Source organism: Rhodnius prolixus, unplaced genomic scaffold (genome assembly GCF_049639745.1).
Source record: "Rhodnius prolixus isolate KJV_2025 unplaced genomic scaffold, Rpr scaffold_2, whole genome shotgun sequence".
NCBI classification, from domain to species: Eukaryota; Metazoa; Arthropoda; class Insecta; order Hemiptera; family Reduviidae; genus Rhodnius; species Rhodnius prolixus.
The window spans coordinates 46305995-46326143 of NW_027411592.1; the positions used below are offsets into that span (position 1 = coordinate 46305995).

Here is a 20149-nt window from a genome sequence, read left to right on the forward strand (position 1 = left end):
GCGACCGCGGTCGTTGTGGTCGTGGCGAAAACGTCACTAATGACGTCACTATTTTCGCTCACGCGAAGCCCACAACGCCCCATCTATAGAGCTGGGTCGAAGTGGGCGTTCAGAGTTGGCGCAATTTTTAAAACAAAATATGGCGACCGAAAAAATTATCTCATGTAAATGAAAGTATTATTTCATGTAAATAATAGAATGTGTTTCACGAAAGTCTACAAAAAATAAATAAATAATTACTTATCCCTTTACACACTAAATCACTGAATAACACAAAATCATTTACCTGAAATAACTTTTAAATTCTTCATCTGAATAAAGATCAATTACTCTGATAGCTAATAATACGTGGCCTAAGTTTTCGCTTTTTATCATTGCGATTTTGTAAAATTGTATTCCACTCTAATCGGAACTAGATAAAGAACTTTCTAAAGCATTATTAATAAATATCCAACTGTTGCCACAAAAGACACTTTAATTTTATTTAAACGTAAATTTTATAAATACTCCAAAATGTAATATAAAAAATTGAATTATATATGTTTTTTTAATATAAGTCAACTTTACCAATAATTAATAAAGTTTATTATAACTGCTTATAAACGGGGTTAAAATTAAAAAATAACCTCTTCAAGCTTCTAACTTATTTTCGAGGCCGCCATATGTAATGTTTACATGAACGGTTAAAACGCCCACAGTCCATTCCACTTGGGTTTTCGATCGCAACGCCCACAAGCAAGTGGAACGGCCAAAATCGCGGTCGTGGTCGTGGTCGTTGTGGTCGCCAAGTGGAACGCACCCAGGGTGAAACAGTACATAATGTACATAGGCCTGCTATGCGTAGTACATCTAAAGTGGAGTTCAATGACGTATTGGCCAACTTCATATTTCCCACTGTTCTTGAGTGACGTCACTTTAATTTTTTTTTTTTTTAAATCATTACTTTTTTGCAATAAAAATGTTATTACTCAGAAAGTTTTAGTCCGAATTCGATTTTGATGACACGTTTAAAAAGACAGTTAAATTTCCTAAAAATTGACACCATTTCGAAGCATAAATTATTCTCCAAACAGCCTCAATCTTCCTCCGAATGCTGGAAAAATAAAAACAATGGAAAATTTTAAGAAAACTCATTAGGCCCTTATATGATCATTATCAGACCTAGGTGCTGGCACTTTTTCATTTTCCAGGATTCCTTTTATCTTCGTATGAGAAATTACATTTGTTTTATGATTATAAAATATTTTAATTTAAAGAGTATGCGTGTAATTCCAATTTTCTATTAGAATAACGTAGACTAAAATAGTCAACTAAATGTGCAAAGCACTGTACAGCAAGGATGGAGGTTATGTAAATTAACTAAATTTATTGGTTGAAGTTACATTTAAAATAGTTCCATTCCGCTTCCTTTTTGTGCGAGAGAGAGAGGAAAAATCAAAATTATTATACGAATTTTTATAATCGTAAAAAAAAAGTGCAGGAAAATGATACTTGTTTTGGTCCTGGTAAAGAAAGACATTTTTGGTATTGTTGCAGTTTCAGTTACTTAAGTCTCAGTCGAAATCTGTTAAACGGAAGTGGCCTATCACTTAATCGATGTTGTCAAAAATAGTTCCATCGATTGTCATTAAGCTACGTTCGATATCTACCATTTACAAACTAATTGAGTTATCAGTTTTATGCAGTTAAAATAAAAGTTGGCGATTAGTGGTAAGAGTACATAAGTATTAATAGCCTCTTTCCAAATTGATGCGCAAAACTTTTGAATTTTTGAAATTTTTGTTGAGCCAATCATTCTTTGAACACTACTTCTTTTTGAACTCCATAAATTTTCCTGGTTTACACCAATTATTCGACAGAAATGACACACATACTTTACTACAAAAGTTTTGTCTAACAAATAAAAGGTAGCTACACTGGGGATCTCCCACTCACAAATCTACTAGACCACTAGACCAGCGTTTCCCAATCTGTGGTACGCGAGAAATAATCAATAATGGCGGACATAAAAAATTTAAAAAAAAAAATAAATAATAAAAATATTAAAGAAACGTTTTTCCCTATAATACATAAATAGTTATTTTAATTAATAATGTTATACAGTGAAGTTGTTAATATGTACAGTAATAAGGTTGGTCTATCTCAAGATATACGAGAAAATATAATAGCACATTTAAAAGGATTAAAATTGTCTTTCATGGAGTATTTCCCAAAACCCGAAAACACAAATGATAATTGGATTTCAAACCTCTTCTACAAAGAAAATTTAGGAAAAGCTACATCATTATCAATAGAAGATAAAGAAAATTTAATAGAATTATCATGTGACAGAACTTAAATGATAACTATGTAAATATCTGCTTAAAGAGACTGATTGTAATGAGTAATCTCTATCCAAGCAACATTAAATTTAATTGGTGCTTGCAGGTAGTTGAATGCTTAAAAGATATTAATTTATGAGATTAATATCCTAAGGAAGAACTTTGTAAATTAATTAATAATTTTGAAGAGAAAAATATGTACGCAATTTTTAATTGTTTAGAAAAATGTTAAAACTAAGATCTTACACTTTACAAAGTTTATAAAGTGAACATGAACTTGAACTCATTTGTAACAGATACATTGTAACTCTATACAAATAAAGATAATGAAATAACACTCTCGGAATAACGAATTTCACGAAATACAATCATTTTTACCAAGTGGTACAATTTAGCATGATGTACTAAAAAGTGGTACGCAAACCAAAAAAGGTTGGGAAACGCTGCACTAGCCAACACCCTGACCCTCAAACGGAAATAATAAAACGCAAATAGGCACTTTTTTACCTACTCACTTTACACTTTGTGTATATAATTACAACTCTATTTTATCTAAAAGAGTATTACTTTATTGCAAGTTCAAAGTTATTTCTCTCAACAATAGTTTAAAGAATAATTTATGTTTAAACTAAGTGCAAGAATGCATTTTCAAAAGATCTGAAGATAATAAAGGACACAGCCGAACATGTTCATTTCCTTACATCCGTGTGTTTGCTTTGGAAACAGCTTTCAATCTCTATCGACAGAGAAGGTTAAGGCAACATCCGGCACGGTGGTAGTGCATTGTATTAGAAACTAGGAAGTTTACCCACTTTGCCGCAGGCGCACCGTTTCAGATAACCTATTACGGCTAGGGAGGTTTATGGAGCTGTTTCGCTCGTTGATATAAACAAATCGATCAAGTGTAGTTCTATCTATAAACATAATATTTCAGCCTATTCGCAACAATATCGAGTTTTAATAGATCTAACTTACTCAAATTGTTTTCATGATTCAAATTTCTAATTTTGGACAGGAATTATAGGAGTTAATGGTAGCAGTCACAAAACTGGGGATAAACTTGGAGATATAAAGGAGATTAAAGAAGAGAATTCTGATTTGAAAATCGTTGCCCAGATTAAAAGAAATCTTTTCTTAAATAAAGTACATAATGGTTCTCTAATTTTTGGAACAAAAGTAAACTGGGGCCTAAGGTTTTCTTAGGTCGCCACATTTTTTAAATTTGTTTTAATTTTGAAATGAATTGAGGAAAAATGAGAATCTTCTTCTGGCAAGGGCAAGATGTAAAAACACGTTTACAACAACCATTCCCCTCAATCGCTGCACCCCCAGAAAAGTAGCCCTAACCAAACTCTAGAAGTTAAATTTCCTAATCATAACTTCGGCCATTATTTCTATATTTCCATGAGAAGTTCTCCCACCAACCACTATTACTAGTTTCTTGTTAATCTACCAGATTTTGAGGCAAACCATTCTGCTCGAACAATGAATGCATGATATAAACACTTTAGAAAAAAATAGCAGATTTTTGGTGACACAAGAGGAAGGAATTCCGGAAAAATTGATAGGAAATTTTATCCTATCTGATATATAGGTCAAAATAAGCATTGATGACTTTTACAGGATTTCGGATTTTTTTTTTTTTGAAATAGTCGGATTGCTTAGCGGAACTTCGCACCACCTCTTATCCATAAATTTTTTATAAACAGCAAACATTTCTACAAAATTTAGATAAATCTGGGAGAAAAAATGCAAAATCGTAAGTTGCTTGGCATTCTTTTTAGTTTACTGTGGAGATTCTAAGTTAGTCATATGCCCTTGGTAGCGTCTTTTGTCAGAAACAATAAGCAACTTATCCATTGTAACAGCAGAACAGAAGGAGTATCGGCGAATTGTAAAAGTGGTGTTAATACATTTCTGTTTGTTTCACCTTTATCTGCCCGTTTTGTGTATTGAGAACAGATGGTGTATGTCTCTAGAAGTCGAGAGGTGGATATGACAAGAATGAATAGCAGAATCATCTGCAAAAGTATAAGTACTAGGATGCAAAAGTGATCATCAGTATCAATTGTGAATGAAATAGAAACCAGAATACTTTCGTGCGGAACTACTTGTTTTTCAGGATGCCTTTGATTTTCGACAACATCCTAGGATGTACTAAGTTTTAACAATAAAAGTTTATTACTAACTACTTTTTTAAAGATAATAATTCTTAAAGAACCAAAAACAGTAGGAAGATAGGATAAATACCCGTACTTCCGGAATCCTCAGAGATATATAATTTAAATATAATTTATAAATGAAATTAAATACATCAATTTAGTAAATTATAAAGTTTTGAAGGTTTGAGAGAAGAAATGAGAAAATGAGATTGTTATATTGGCCAAAAATAAAATCTCGTTTTCCTACAATTTCCGCACCAGTGATCCATTTTTTCCTTGTTAAGCAAGATAACAATGTGAAAATTAACTGACCTATTTCAAGAAAAGCAGTAAATTGAAAGAGATACAATATAACGTTTTCTTTTTCAAATTTTTAAAATAATTATTGCTCTTTAACAGTTTAGTACGACGGCAAAAATGTGTTACTTATTATGCCTCATTGCTTAAAACTGTCCGATTGGACAGTTGTATAATTAATTGTTGATCGTAAAAATGTGCACGAAAAAAAAGTAATGTTAAAAAACACCAAACTTTGACAATTCTATCTTGTTTTTCTATAAAAGATAAAATCCCAAAATTTTCTTTAAAATATTGAGCAAATATTCGTTTAAAAGAACATATTTTTTTTTTTTTGCAGTAACGTAGATTTAATAGATAATAGACAACATTTTTGGGGAAACCATTAATAAATCTTAAACTGATAGTCGATTCAAAAGTAAAGATTAAAAAATACATCAAAAAGGTTTAGTTATCAATTCCAAAAACAACATGGGGACACAAAGAATGCTAATTCAAAACTTATAGTCGATTAAAAAGATTCTATTAAAGAATAGATCAAAAATGGTTAGAAAACTATTTGGGGAAACAAAAATGCCAATTTAGAACTTATTCATTAAAAAGAAAAGATTAAAGAATACGGCAAAAAAGATTTACCTAGATATCAATTCCAAAAAACATTTTTGGGGAAACCATGAATGCTAAATTTAAACTTTTAGCGGATTAAAAAAAACAAACAAACAAAATTCAAGAATATATCAAAAGAAGTTTAGAATATATCAAAATAAAGAATTACCTAACATTGAACGTAGTCAAGACATGGGATTCATATTAATTTGTAATAATTAAATGATAAAATGTTATTTGCATGCAACAATATTAAAAATATACTTGAAATTTAAAAAAAGCAATTAATAATGAAGTCTTACCTTGTTTAAATAATAAAACAAATCATCAACCAGTCTGAATAGATCACCAGTCCTATAGCACTTGACACTTGACACTAGTTAAAATAATTCACAACACTATTCGCACTAAAATTCAATATCACGCACGCACTAAGTATAACTTGTCACAATTTAAAAATCAGAACTTAACTTTAACACTCAATAATATCACTTAAAAAATCACTTTAATAAAGAGCTATCATTAGCAAGTTAAAGATGACCGCCGGTAACTGGCCAGGAAGATCAGCTGGTAAATTAAGGTTATCTTAACAGGTGACATACTAATTTTTTTTTCTTATTCTTTTATTCATAAAATGTAATTAGTGACTTTCTATTACAATATTTTAAGCTGTTAAAAAATTAAAGTAGGTTTTTAAAAATCTTTTGTTTATTTTTATTGATTTAATTAAATCATTTTTTAAAGTAGATTTTAAAATAAATCTGTGAAATTAAATCCCTAATTTGCTAATTATACAATCACTAATTACAATTTATTTTTGTAAATTAATAATGAAAATAAATAAATAAAAAATGTTGGTCACAATATGTAGATAACCTTAATTTACCAGCTGATCTTCCTGGCCAGTTACCGGCGGTCATCTTTAACTCGTTAGTGATAGCTCCTTATTAAAGTGATTTTTTTAATTGATATTATTGAGTGTTAAAGTTAAGTTCTGCTTTATAAATTGTTTAAGTTATTCTTAATGCGTGATACAGTTTTAGTGCGAATAGTGTTGTGAATTATTTTAACTAGTGTCAAGTGTCAAGTGATCTATTCAGACTGGCTGATGATTTTTTTTATTATTTAAACAAGGTAAGACTTCATTATTAATTGTTTTTTTTTTAAATTTAAAGTATATTTTTATTATTGTTGCATGCAAATAACATTTTATCATTTAATTATTACAAAATAATATGAATCCCATGTCTTGGCTACGTTCAATGTTAGGTAATTCTTTATTTTGAATTTCTAGAAAAAGTATTTAATTTCATTTCAAAACCATTTTGGTGTATTCATTAGTCTTTTCATTTTAATCGACTATAAGTTTTGAATGAGTGTTTTTGTTTCCCAAATTGTTTTCTGCCTTTATGAAATGTTCATTGATCTTATCTTTTTAATCGACTGTAAGTTGTTTCCCCAAATTGTTTTCATAATCTTTGTGATGTATCATTTGACTTTTTTTAATTAAAACTCTCCAGTAGGACAGTTGTATAAAGGTTGATCGTCAAAAAGTGCATGCACTATAAGTTATAAATTGGCATTCATTTTTCCCAACTTTCCCCAAGTGGTTTTTTTTGGAATGGATTTCTATTTCTTTTTAATATAGTATTCTTCAATCATTTCTTTTTAATCGACTAAGTTCAAAATTATCATTTATTGTATCCCCAAGTTGTATTTATTCCCCAAATTGTATTTTGGAATGATTTCTAAACCATTTTGTTGTATTTTAATCTTTTCTCTTTCGTTTACCTTCCTTTGTTTCCCTAAATTTTTGGAATGGATTTTTTAACCTTTTTTATATTGACTATACTTTCAATATTTGAATTCTTGTTTTCGCTATTTGACTCTTGGAATTGATTTCTTTTCCTTTTTAATGTATTTTTTATTCTTTCATTTTTAAGTTTCAAAGTTCAAAACTAGAATTCATCTTTTTATTTATTTATGAAATCTTTTCTAATGTATACTTTAATCTCTTCTTTTTAATCAACAATAAGTTTTAAATTAACGTTTTTGTTTCTCCAAATAGTTTTATAAGCCTTTTTAATAAATTCCTTGAGCTTTTTCCAAAATTAGCTTTCTTTGCTTCTCTCTCTTTCTTTTTTTTAATTTGTTCTCTTTAAACGTCAGTAAGTTCAACATTTCCAATCAATGCTTTTTAAACTGTATATTGGAATAGATTTCTAAACCTTATTGGTGTATTTTTAATTGATTCTCTTTCATCGATTATAAGTTAAATATTACCTTTTTTGTTTCCCCAAATTGTTTTTTGGAATGAATTTCCAATCCATCATTATGTTTTCTTTATTTATTTCTTTTTAACCGACTGTAGTTCAAGATTATTTTTCTTTGTTTAACCAAGTTGTTTTTTTGGATTTCATTTCTAAATCTTTTTATTCATTCTTTAATATTTTTTTTTATCGACTATTTCTAAAGCTATTGCTGTATTCATAAGTAGATGTATACATCTATTTATGTATTAAAGTCATCATTAAGGAACGGATTTTTATGTATTTAAAAATGCCAAATATTTAATTAAAATATGCATTTATTTTCGTCAATTATGTGGTAAATATGTGAATTTCTTAAAATATTTTCTGGAATATTTAAGTAAAATGGACATTTTTTTAATGAAAATGGAATTTTTTTTTGGGAGGGGCAAGTTATAATTATTTATACAAGAAAAGAACATTTTTACAATTTATAATAATTTATTAGGAACAAAATAATTTGTTTTTACAAGTTATAATGATTTATACAACAAAGAACATTTTTACTATTTATAAAAAGATGTGTTAAATTTTCAATTTTGAAAACTTCACTCTTCGAAATTGTTTGCAACCACATGAAATTTCAAATGTTGGAACATAAAGTGACGACGATCTGGGCGTAAGATGGACTTGTAACGACTAAAAGATCGTTCAACATCTACAGATGTTATAGGTGCCTTGCTGAAAGAAGTTATCTCGTTGGTTGTAAAGGGTACACGATGTTCTGAGGTGACTTCTGTTCCTCTGATAATATCAGAAATCTGGCAGATGGTCTCCCACCCTTTGTTCTTGCTCAGTACTTCTACCAGTTTTGATCTGATCAGATCTCCCTTAATCCCAGGTATTCCTTCCACCTTTTCGATGACTTTTTTAACGTTGGACACGTTTTCTGTTAGTCGAACATTTTGGGACTCAAGTTGGGTAATGGCTTGTGCAAGAAATACGCAATTGTCAGAAATGAATGCAAGGTCGTTCCTTAAATTAGGTTTCTCGAATAAAGACTTGGCTATATTTATCGCTACTGCTTCGTCTTCGAGATGTGAAAGGACATTCTTGATTTTATTGTAGTTTTCATAGTAATACTGAGCTGCTTCCAGCCAAGTACCCCATCTTGTCAATATTGGTTCTGGTGGAAGGCACAAGTCTGGATAGAGATCTTTTAGCATTTTAATGCGACTTGGTGCTTTTAAGAACACTTTTTTAACCACTGTGATTCACAGCCCTACAGTCTGTGGTTCACAGTTCCTGTCAACCACCTCCCAATTATGATAATATGCCCAAAATGAAAAATATGTACATATTTTGATTAAATATGTAGAAATGTTTATTTATTTTAATCAAATATGTAGAAATATGCGATAACATCCAAATATGTGGAAATATGTGAAATAAAAGAAGGCTCAAACGGCTTAAAGAGTGTCAGTATGAATACTTCTAGTTGAAAAACGTCTGTAAATTGCCTAGAAAAAAATATGTAAATACATACGAATCCGTTCCCTAGTCATAAGTAACGAATCGAGAAATCTTATCAAGTGGATCACTTTTTATACTTTAGCAGAAGAAGGAACTATAACAAGTCAATCATGTCGTATTACTGCTAACTAGTTACCGCATTCTGACAGTTTCTTTCAAGTGTGATGGTTGTAAAAATACAACAATTACATATATTGTTAAAAGGCTATTTTTGTTTAATGGAACATGAAATTCATTGCATGAATTTTAGAAAAGAAAATAGATTTATTATTCTGGGACAATTGTCCCCTAAGAATAAATACAGGAACAAATTTGTGTGCTTCTGGTGAATGAAGGGACATACAATGAATTATTTTTTGTAATAGTTGTTTGGTCAGTCATTTGCTAGCTGTTATTCAAATTTAGAGTTATAGTTAATTTGGCATTTCATATTGTTTTGAGAGAAATGTTTTTGTTGTTCTTTTTGTTTTCTAAAGAATGTAACGCCTAAACGCATGAACCAATTGAGGAGGTGTCATTCGATTCGGAATTCCATGTATGTTAGATGTGCTTTTTAAATATCTCGAAGCTATATATTGTAAATCTTAGCCCGATTTTGATAAAGTTTGGCAGAAGACAAGTGGCAGAAATCGTAAATCAGTCTAATTATTCTAGGTTTCCTAATATTTATTTATCATTAGATACATTTAAAGTTGTTCAAATCACTGAACAATAAGAAAAATCTATGCAAAAGGTTTAAAAGTTTACAGTTTAAAAAGTCAAGTATAAGGGTTTATTAAACGACAAAAGGTACACAAATCAAGCAAGTAATCAACATTTATTTCAGCGCCTAATTTCAGCCATTTAGATAAGCACGAAAAAACTTAGGTGTTTTATTCAAATTTTATAACAATAATATCATTTAAGTAATTTAATTAGAAGTGAAGTAACAATGAATCTAATCGAAAAATGAACTTAAACCGAACAATGTTTGCTGCACTAAACGCACTTAAATCAGATGTCAAAAACAAAAAATCGGTATAAGCATTTTTTTATTATTAAATAATAATTTTTAATTAATAAATGATAATTATTTTTTTCATTACCATCTGTTTAAACCTGTTCATGAATAGTTTAATACTTCCTATTCGGTGCTACACTACTGAACAAATATTTTGCAGATGAAAATATCCAGCTTAAGGATCTGACATCTAATTAAATTCTAAATAATATTATTACTTTGTTCCACGAATATGTTAGTAATATTGAACGAATTCCACGAAATCTCTAACCTATGCGCATTAATGTAGAAATTTAATTATATCAGAAATTAGCGCAAAGTTTTATGAGTTATTACATTTTAAGATCATTTCAATTTACATAAATATGTCATCGACAATGTAACCTGTCTTTTTTTACAAAATTTTTAAAAAAATATGTTCATTTTCTAATTTCACTGCTGAAAGGATCGTTAATATTGGACACCTGGAGGGATATTGTAGTTGGCTAATTATTATTAATTATTTAAAATGCAGGAATTTCTCTACTAGTCGTCCAGCTCTAGGATGTTTTTATTTTTTTCTGATTTCTTCCAAAACATGGTATCATTGGCTGACCCTTTTACATTTTTTACATTCGTGGTAAGCCCGTGACCTTTAAGTACCTGGAATAATTCTCACAGCTTCCAATCTATAAATGATTCTAATTTTAACCTGATAACTCTTTCTCGACTGATTAAAAAAAAAAAAAATGTAAGTAAATCTATTTCTTTTTTGAGAGATTTTTTAAAAGACTGCTCAAGAGATTATGAAAAAGAAGACTTGGTAAGAGTTGCGGTGGGCTTAATTAAAATGTTGGAGCAAGATTGCCACAGGATGAACCACCTCTGGACATGAAAAGATAAAGAGGAAGGCAACAAAAGAGATGGTACGATGAAATTAGGTAAGAAAAAAAGGAATGAACTAGTCTCAAAAGTAAATTTATAAAATAAAGGCTTTGAGATATTATTAAGCGTTCAGTGATTAACAGTCATCAAGATCACGGGGATCACTACTCGAAAAGGGAAGGAATGAAATCGTTTCTTATTCTGCAAATTCTACACCCTAGATTTGAATTTTTTTTGTTTTTTTTCATCTAAATAATGGGTTGGCAACTAAGTCTTTGGGGATTTTGTCAATAGATGGTTTTAGCACATTCTTTTGCTTTGTTTACGTGATCAAAGCATCTAAGCTGGATTGTTTTCTTGTTGTTAGGACTTTCGCCTTTAATTTAGTAAAAAAAAATTTAAAGATAAATCATTTAGTTTCCTTTTTATCCAATTTAAAAATGGAAGAACAAGACGCGCATTTCAGACAAATTTTATTATATTATTTCCGAAAAGGCCAGAACGCATCGCAAGCACATAAGAAGTTATGTGCCGTATATGGGCATGAAGCCTTGAAAGAAAGGCATTGTTAAAATTGGTTTGCCTAATTTCTTTCTGGTGATTTTTCACTGAAAAATGCGCAACGATCTGGCTGTCCAGTTGAAGTTGATGAGACCCATATCAAGGCTATTTTTGATTCAGATCGTCATAGCACAACTCGTGAGATTGCAGAGAAGCTCAATGTATCGCGTACATGCATTAAAAAAAAAATTAAAACTACTTGGCTACGTCAAGAAACACGATTTATGGATCCCTCATCAGCTTAAGGAAATTCATTTGACGCAACGCATTAGCGTCTGCGATTCGCTTCTGAAACACAAAATAATTGATCCATTTCCGAAACGACTGATTACTAGCGACGAAAAGAGATTAGTTTACAACAAGGTTAATCCAAAAAGGTCGTGCATGATGCAAAATGAACCAGCCCAGACGTCACCAAAAGCTGAGATTTAACAAAAAAAGATTATGCTGTCAGTTTGTTGAGATTATAAAGGAATTCTGCACTTTGAACTTTTACCAAGAAACCAAATGATTAATTCAAGCGTCTACGTTGAACAACTCGCCAAACTGAGCTATAAAGTTCAAGAAAAGCGGCCAGAATTGGCAAACCGTAAGGGTGTTGTTTTCCAGCATGATAACGCAAAGCCCCACACATCTTTGGTCACCCACCAAAGATTATTGGAACTAGGTTGGGATGTGTTGTCACATCCACCATATAGCCCTGACCTTGCGCCTTCAGATTACCATTTATTTCGTTCCATGCAGATCTCCTTAAATCGTAAAATTTTTAATGTTGCTGATGATGTAAAATCACAATTAATTCGTTTTTTGCTGACAAAAATCAGAAGTTTTCTGAACATGGAATTATGACACTGCCTGAAATATGGCAAAAGGTCATCGACAAAAACGAAAAATGCTTAATTGAATAAAGTTATATTTTTAAGCAAAAATTTTGAATTTTCCTTCTTATTTAAAATCCGCAATCACTTAGTTGCCAACCTAATAATTTACAAAATTGCAGCTAAGTTTCCGCTAGAAAATTGCCTTTGTGTGACTGATGGCACAGAGGTTTGGAACAATCAAGTAAATGGTTTTAAATTTATTGAACAAACGGTTAGGTTCAAGTATTCAAAATAATCTATTACACATATCATAAGCTTCGCAATTAAACTTGAATATTGTCATTATAAGAGTTGGATACAAGACCAAGATGTCGGCAGTACATTCACACAAACAAAAACACAATCAACACACACAAATCACAACCTACACAAGACAAAGTAAATAGATGTTAATGACTAGAGATGCTTTGATTTGTGACTGTATGGGTTACCTCCACAACAATGATGTTTCTCTTGGGACACTGTGTTTCTAATAACGGAAGCAATTGTCGTTCTTCTTAGATGCAATCACTGTATATGTGTATATCTTCAGGATGCAATTAGCAATCTTACTGGCTTGATTGTTCACAAATCTTTAGTCTGATGTTCCACACAATCACTGTGGGCAAATATTAGCAGCTTACCATCTTAACTTTATTGTACATTATTGCCATACAACGAATTAGATTGAATGAAATACGCTTTCCATTTGCTAACAAGCGGATTAGTTCATTAATTTGATCTACCAATGACAAAATTGATTTAGAAGAGTAAAGAAATAGCAGATACTCACTTCGACATATCATATTGTTGAAATATGCTACAACTGTTGATGTATATATCATCCATTGATGCTAACATTTTAGCTATACTAAAATAATTCTAGTTAACTCGAGATCTTTTTTGAGAAAACTTTTTTAAAAATAATTTTGAAATTGACGAAGGCGGATTTCCATGCTTAAGCCCACCATTTTTTTGGCTGTATATCAAAATTTATTTTATAAAAATCCAGAAATTACATTTTGACTGTAATGAAATCAAATTTTGACTCGATGGACTTTTCCAAGTATCATACTACCTACTTAATTTCTATAATTTTATAAGGCTTTAAAACAAGCTGATGATGAAGTGCACCAACGAAACAGAAACGTGGAGTTACAACAAAGATTTTGTCCGAATGGTTTACTGGTTAGTCTGGACTGTAATATGTGAAACTTTTAATGTAAACATTGTTTCAAGAAAATTTAACTACGTCAATTACGTGAGTGTTCACATCAGATTTAGAGTGCGATAAGTTCCTAACATCCTTCAACAGAAATCTAACTTCATTTTACCTTCTTTTATCGTGAAGAGCTTCCGACGAAGGGCAAATGGAACCAGAAAAGTCGAGCAACGCTAAAGATGGTTTTCAGAACCTTTCCTAGATAAAAAGATCTTCTACTTTTAGGCCTGTCAATTTAAAAAAAAAAAAAAACGACTTCAATTTCAACAGTTCTATTTCGTTAAAATTGAATTATTGTTTGAAAATATGAGCTCGAAAGAGTGGATCGGGAAAGTACCAAAATGAGAATTCTAATCGTAGATAACTTTGCACTTCACTTGGGGAACGATAAATTGCTGATTGCCCCAAATGTTGTCGAGTAAAAATGATGATTGCATGAAGTCTGTAACAAAGAAATATGATAACAATGTCAATAAAACAGAATATATGTTAGGAAAAAGTGAACAAGATTATGGTAGTCGGTAAAGTACCTTGGTTCTAATCTTCAGGAGAACAGCACGTTCTCGATTTAGAAAAAACATGATGTAGGTTATCAGCGCTAGGAAACCACTTTAATCCTTACTGTGATTAAATAGTCCAGAGAATAGCCACGAATGAATTCCACGCTGCGGTAAATTAGTTCGTTAGCAAAAGGGCTGCAGAAAAGAAAAATAATTGCTTTTATTTGGATTTTAAAAGATTACTAGCCAAGAAATCTTGTAGCAGAAAAAAAAAGAATAAGAACTTTGTTAAATTGACTAAGAGAAATCATGCTAGAACGACCGAAGAAAATTTGCTTGGTTGGGACATCTGAAGAGTACCTTGAGAACAAAGTACCAAAGGTACTGCAGGACCCAGCTGGCTGGAGAAAAGAAGTCTTCTTCTCCTAAAGTTGCCTTAAAGAGAAAGAGTGTATGCTGGTTACAAAATGTATAATACATTCATGCAATGCAGTGATTCTCAACCTTTTTGTTTTTTTTGTCGCGGAGCACTTTTAACAATTTCAAAATTTGGCGGTATGCTAACAATAAGATAAGTTTAAAAGTATTTTACTTATCCATAATATATTGTGTAAAATAGTTTATTTTCAATATAAAATAAAATAATATGTACGACTAAAACAACAGTATATGTTTATTAAGGGATTAATTACAAGTTAACAATAAGAATACTTTTAATGAGAAATTTGAGCTTGATGTTTTTTGATAATTACAGTTTATATTTGGTCGTATTAATGATAATGCTACTCTCATATCGTCTTCTACATTTAATATATAATTTTTATTGTTATTCATTTCTAAAATTTGGCGGCACACTTCAAAATTTTCTGGCGCGGCACAGTGGTTGAGAATCATTGATACAATGCAACAGAATTTCATCTACGTTGTTGAAAAAAAAAAAAAATTACAGTTATAAAGGAGGTTTTCCCCTCTATTTTAAAGAAAATTTGGGAATTTTATCTTTTATAGAAATAGAGAAAAAAATTATTCAGTTGGGTGTTTTTCAACGATACGCTTTTTCGTGCACTTTTTTGGCGATCAACCCCTTATACAACTGTCCTACCGGGCAGTTTTAATACAAAAGTCACAAATTAATCATACAGCTTTTTAATTTAATTAGAAGATTAGAGTGGAAGAAGTCAAAGCTGAAAAAAGACTTATTGAGGAAGGTGCTTTGTACAGTGATTTTTGGAAGCGCAATGTTCAGTAAAATTGTATTTGGAGTTTTCTATGTTTAGTTTATTGCCCTCGGTTTTTTTTTTAAACCACAAAATGAAATAAAATAATTAGCGAGAAAAACGACAAAATAAGTATTCTTCCTTACTTGCTGCAATCGTTTATCTCCTATCATTTGGTTTCCTTACATAAACCCAACCCCAATTAATTACTCTCCTAAATCATACGCATTCAACTGTTTACATCTTCTTTATGCGTAACTAAATGGTTCGTTAAAAGATTAATAGACATGCAAAGTGTTATAAGCAGTGACTATCAGGCCTTCAAACATGCAGCAGAAATTTATGAACTAACATAATGCGAAGGAGAAAGCTTAAAACTAAAAAATAAAATGAGTGTTTAGCAAGTATAACATGGGTCTAAGTGTAGGTAGCGTTATCAGTAATTAGATAACTGTGAAACATATGTTTTCCAGCGTAACCCCTCTTTTCATCAAAAACCCCACTCCAGGATTTACCCCTTTTAAATTGTGCTCGCCTATTCAACCCATCAGCCATTACTGTTTATGCTATGTAGCCGTATTATCGCTCGTTAATATTTCCTTAGTTAATTTACTGCAGGATGTTAGAACATCACGTACGCCGCTAAAGTCACGTGGCTTTAATTAAATTAATATTGTTATTAAAGTTTTATGTAACTACTTTTTAATGTAAGCTATTAAGAGAATAATTAGAATTTACGATTATGCTTTTTGCAGCAAACTTTAATTTATAAAATTTATTGCATTATTATTATTAGAGGGTTTATTTAAGTCGCGTCAACATATTAGGTTATTGGCGCCTATTTTTGTTTTCTGTGAACTACCGGCCTCCGACAATATGATCTTTAGTCACAGAAAGAAGTTCCTGGCCAACAATTTGATTTAAACCTCGGATCTTCGCGTTAGAATCCTGTACGCTAACCTTTCTTGATTATTTTTAATTTTTTTAATTTAATTTTGAGGTTTCTCTCCATACACTCTGACCCTATCCTCGCAGTACGCTCACTACAGTCCCACCTTCACTCAATAGAACCTTGGTTAGAAAACTGGCGTATAAAAATTAACCCAACTAAGTCTAAATACATAGTCTTCATACTCAAACGACAAACTCCACCACCTGTCTTCTTACATCATACACCTATCCCACCAGCCGACCATGTGCGGTACCTTGGAATGTACCTAGACAAGAGACTTACCTGAAACCCCCATACGAGACTTAAACGTACCGAACTAAACAAACGATACAAACTTCTAGCCAGACTACTTGACAAACGTTCAAAACTCTCACTACAGAACAAACAACGACTCTATACAGCTCTTCTCACACCAATATGGACTTACGGACTCGAACTTTATGGAACAGCTGGAAAAATCCAACATCAATAGACTGCAAACACTCTAATCCCAAATTTCTACGCCGCATAGTAGACGCTCCATTCTACGTTAGCAACCACACAATATACAAACAGATCTCCAAATTCCACTCATCTCCGAACTTGCCAAAATTCGATTTAAAAATTTTCATCAAAAACTCTCATTTCATCCCAACCCTTTAGCTGCGAACTTGTCTTCAACTACACTACCTTCCAATCCTCGAAGGCGGCTGAGGCGCCGTTGGCCCCGTGACCAACTGGGTGGCCATCACTGAATGACCGTCATTCACGTTTGCCACGTTAGTTATATACATTTATCTCATTTACTTATTGTACCCTGTAGAGGTACAAGTGTAAATTTAAATAGAAGGTCAAAAAGAGGTGATTGCAGCTAACTATTCAAAATAAAATAAGTAAAACAAATAAATTAAAATAAATAATAATGAGTAAATATCTCATCTTTCTACCAAAAAAGAAATCCATTTGGTTTTTTGGTACAAAGTAGCCTCCTGTACCATCAAAAAATCAGATTCCTTCGTGTTTCCTCTTCATAGACAAATTGAATATTTGAAATATTATATTTCATTCATTTTATTTGGTATGAGACAAACAAATTGTTGTTTGTTCCCGGATTTCGCCAAGTACTTACTTTAGCTAACACGTTCTAAATAAAGGGTGACCCAATGAAAATGACCGCATTTATTTCTTTAATAACAACAAAAGTATTATAGATATAAAAGTAACAAAAAAATCTTGGAAAAGTAGAAACATGGGAGATTATTTGTGGAATATTACATCCTTCAAATGATGACCGTTCTGGGCTTTACATTCTTCCAATCGTTTAACGAAGTTTTTGAATACTTTCTTCAGCATGGAAGCCGAAATTTTTGCGAATTCGGCTCTAATCCTCGATTTTAAATCCTCTAGATCACGGGGCTTGGTTTCATAAACACGACTTTTCAAATACCCCCACAGAAAAAAAATCTGGAACCGTCAAATCTGGCGAGCGAGGCGGCCAAGCGAAATCTGAAGAACGTGACAATAAACGAATTCCAAACGTTTCTTTCAACAACGCAAGTGTAAGAGCGGCGGTGTGACAAGTTGCTCCGTCTTGCTGGAACCAGGTTCGATTCAAACGACGTTTGCGGCGGAGTTGGGGGATGAGGAACAAGTTTAACATCTCCCTGTACCTCTCTCCATTGACGGTCCGATAATTCCCCACGACGCTACACCGGCCCATACTGTAACTTGTTGGCTATGTAACGGTTTTTCTGGAATGAATTGGGGATTACCACTTGCCCAGTACCGAAAGTTTTGTTTATTTACCGATCCAGAGAGTTCGAAATGAGCTTCATCCCTCATTAAAAGATTATTTAAATCAATCTCACCATCGTCCAATTTCTTTAACATGTTTTCGGCGAAAAGTAATCTCTGTCGGTAATCAGCTTCTTTCAACTCTTGAGTGATCATCAACTTATACGGATGGTGGTTCAAGTCTGAGGTTAGAATTCGACGCACAGAATCCCTTGATAACTTTAAAGAAGCTGCGTGACGGCGAGCGGAACGAGTTGTACTAATTTTTATTGCTTGGCAAACTTTTCCGGTGTACGAACTGTTCTTTTGGTACCTAGATGAATCTTATCAGTCGTCTTGCCACTTTCACGGAAGTTTTCAACCCACCTGAGGATCGATTTTCGCGTAGGAACAGATTCATTACTTTTAACTTTGAACTGTTTACGAAACGCTCTATGAACTTTCACAACCGATTTATCTCGAAAATATGCTTCTACACAAAATGCTCGTTCTTTTGCAGTGTAACTTTCCATGATTACTAAAATGTTGATAACAGGAATCTCCCAGGTCTCTACTAACCATAGAGCGCGCGTTCGTCCCTGTAGCAGTGTTACCACCACAGTTATTCAAAAAAGAAATGTGGTCATTTTCACTGGGTCACCCAGTGATACCAGGATGTTGGAGTGAATAATTTAACTTGACTTTACAAATATTCAGATTAAATATGTATATATAACATTCCGGTTGGATGAATTTACCTGATGATATCACTTAGATCGACGTTATTGGTTTAGGGCTGGTGATGTACTCATGTGCATTCATCTCTTTTGTCCTATAATAATGCAAGAGAGTGAAGGATATCTGCATATATGTTCCTATATATATATATGTATGTATAAATATATATATATTGTTCGGAGTCATAACAGGGGAATTGGTTTGCGTTATAAATACATACCGTGTGTTAATCAATCCGTCAATGTCAGAACCTGGCTGGCTGACAGACCAACTGAAAAACTGATAACATTCTTTTAGTAGAATATCATTCAAACCAACATGTTCATTAAAGTTGAAGTGCATAATAGGTTTGCATCTATATGTATTGTGTATGTGCAGGGTATCCGGGCTAAGTTGTCCAACCCCTTTTTTCTCGGTAATTATTGATGATAGAAAAAAAGTTCAAATCGTAACTCCATTTATTTTTTGAGTAGTACCTAATGATATTATAAAAAACGAAATTCCGCTGCTGATGTGCAGGGTTAGAGATACAAACTTTTTTTTTTTCAAATGGGAACCCCTATTTTTTATTATGAATTCTAAAAGTACATTTTTTTGTGTGAGAAAAACTGTTTTTGAAAAATTGAAATTGCTTTTGTAGTTCCCAAGTTATGCATTTTTGAAAAAAAAAAAAAAAAAAAAATATTTTTACCGCTGTCTGCTGGCATTCTATCAAAAAACAATAAATGATTGTGGATAAAGCAAAAGGGTCTGTCCAAAGAGCAAAAACAAAAATGCAAGATGAATGTTTCCACAAATGCTCTCTTGTAAATCTTCAAGAAGCTTGGGATACTGAGCTTGATGTATTACTGTATGTGCAAGAGAACTTCAGTTCGAAATGCGGCTAGAGCTCTATCAAATGAAGCCATTTAGATACCACATTGTTCAGAGGTTACTTTTTTGTCTCATATGAGTGCATTGACGGAGGAAATTCCAGATTTTTTATCTTTTATTTTATGGACCGGCAAAATTTACCAAAACAACGGTGTTTTTAAAACGTGGAATTTCCGTTCGTGGGCTGACCAAAATCCCCATCTATCTTATCAGTCCCATCATCAGGTTGTTATAAGCATAATAATGTGTGGTGTGGATTGATTGAAATAAATTAATCGGCCTATACTCTTATGGACAACATCTTAATAGAGAGAATTTTTTTAATTTTTTTGTCAGAAACACTTCCCAAGCTTCTTGAAGATTTACAAGAGAGCATTTGTGTAAACATTCATCTTGCATTTTTATTTTTGCTCTTTGGACAGACCCTTTAGCTCTATCCACA

At 31.9% G+C, this 20149-nt stretch overlaps 1 protein-coding gene across 3 annotated transcripts in view; it reads left to right on the forward strand.

Moving 5' to 3' along the window:
• LOC141449757 (discoidin domain-containing receptor 2-like) overlaps positions 1–20149 on the forward strand; it is a 471131-nt gene that overhangs the window by 48331 nt on the left and 402651 nt on the right. Inside the window, exon 1 of one of the 3 annotated variants that reach the window (XM_074119491.1) lies at positions 6284–6520. The exons of the other annotated variants lie outside the window; for them this stretch is intronic. The gene's annotated coding sequence lies outside the window, so the exon portion shown is untranslated. Of the gene's footprint in view, positions 1–6283; positions 6521–20149 lie in introns of those variants that run through there. 3 annotated transcript variants of the gene reach the window in all.